This window comes from Nematolebias whitei, unplaced genomic scaffold, assembly GCF_014905685.2.
Source record: "Nematolebias whitei isolate Nwh7 unplaced genomic scaffold, NemWhi1 Nwh_scaf_2634, whole genome shotgun sequence".
Lineage (NCBI taxonomy): Eukaryota > Metazoa > Chordata > Actinopteri > Cyprinodontiformes > Rivulidae > Nematolebias > Nematolebias whitei.
Window position 1 is genome coordinate 3887 of NW_023621179.1, and position 1873 is coordinate 5759.

A 1873-nucleotide genomic window follows, 5' to 3' on the forward strand; every position below is an offset into this window, starting at 1 on the left:
GGTCCAGAATGCAGCAGCCCGATTTTTTACCAGTACAGGCAAAAGAGAGCACATTACACCAGTTTTGGCCTCACTGCACTGGTTACCGGTTCACCTTAGAATCCAGTTCAAAATACTCCTGCATGTCTACAAATCGCTGAACAGTGTCGCCCCCCCATCTCTCTGATCTGCTACAACCGTATATCCCACCACGTTCCCTGAGGTCAGCGGACCAATTGCTCCTCACAGTTCCAGGAACTTGTCTTAAGCGCAGAGGTGACAGGGCCTTCTCTGTAGCAGGACCAAGACTTTGGAACGAGTTACCTCTGCTTGACAGACTGGCCCCCTCCCTCTCGGTTTTCAAATCCCGTTTAAAAACACACTACTATCCAGTATCTTTCAACACCAGAGGATCTGTGTTTTGAACCTGTATGCTCCACACTGGTTAGTCGTCATATTAATTATCTGCATCGATTTTATGTCTATATTTCTGATTTACTTCATTGTGTATATTGCTTCGTGTGTTGTCTCTTGTTCTGTCTGTACAGCACTTTGGTTGGGCTTGTAGCTGTTTTAAATGCTCTATAAATAAAATGGTATGGTATATAGTCTTTCTGGTTCAAATCACTGTGCACCTTGTCTGCTGGGAGGATGATGATGTTTTTGTCCTTGCTGAGAGTGGTGAGTGAATCCCTCTCCTCTCTACTGATGTTGGAAGGTGGTGGTCATTGCTGAGGCAGGCTGAAACTTTGTTCCTGAAAATGTTACTGCATTGGCCGGGAATCGGACCCGGGCCTCCCGACCACATCGCAGGCGAGAATTCTACCACTGAACTACCAATGCTGTGATAACATCATCAAACTGGTTGATCCACTATGAGAAGATGTTATTTACTGTATAAGACTGAGCTTAGTACAGCTCCTCAGACTGCAGTCTTTCGGATGAAAGACAAATCTTCTAACCTCTGCGCAACCACTCCCGCCATACATACTGTTACATACATGCATACATGTATTCAAAATGATCAAGTTATTTGAGTTGTGCAAACTTAACATATACATAGTAGTTGAACAAACAACATTTTTAAGTTAAAAAAAAATTGAAAATTTTGAGGCAACGAGTTTGCATAAATTTTTTAAGTAAAGTCCACTTATTGCATCTTACAGTGCTCCACACCAGCTGCAGCCCCCCCGGTCTTTATACCAGTTACAACTCCCCTGGTCCCCATGCCAGCTGCAGTCCCCCCTGATTTCTACACCAGCTGCAGAACTGCTGGTCCAGGAGGACACAGCTCCTGCCGAGTGAAGGATCTCCTGGCCGCCCCCCGGAGCCCCTGCCCTGTGATGTCTCCTGGCCGCCCACCGGAAATATAGCCTCGCCGGTCTCCCTGCCACACCTAAATTGCATCAGCCTAACTGGCATGTTTTTGTTCTTGGATAAAACCGGAGTACCCGGAGAAAACCCATCCATCCATCCATTTTCTTTACCCGCTTATTCCATTTTGGGTCACGGGGGTCGCTGGTGCCCATGTCCAGCAATCACTGTGCGAGGGGCAGGGTACACCCTGGATGGGTCGCAAGTCCATCACAGGGCCACATAGAGACAAACGAGACAAACAACCATTCACTCACTCACACCTAGGGATAATTTAGAGTTACCAATCAGCCTAAAATGCATGTTTTTGGTCTGTGGGAGGAAACCGGAGTACCCGGAGAAAACCCACCTCCCCCAATCTCCACCTCAACTGCATCAACTGCATCAATTGCATCAGCCTATCAGGCATGTTTTTGTTCTGGGATGAAACCGGAGTGCCCGGAGAAAACCCACCTAATAACCAGACCATGTTTTTGTTCTGGGATGAAACCGGAGTTCCCGGAGAAAACCCACCTCCCCC

The 1873-nt window shown here is 47.3% G+C and overlaps 1 non-coding gene across 1 annotated transcript; it reads right to left on the reverse strand.

Moving 5' to 3' along the window:
* Positions 1-747: 747 nt before the first annotated feature.
* Positions 748-822, reverse strand: trnar-gcg. Its single transcript has one exon. It is a non-coding gene; the product is annotated as a tRNA-Arg (tRNA).
* Positions 823-1873: the final 1051 nt, after the last annotated feature.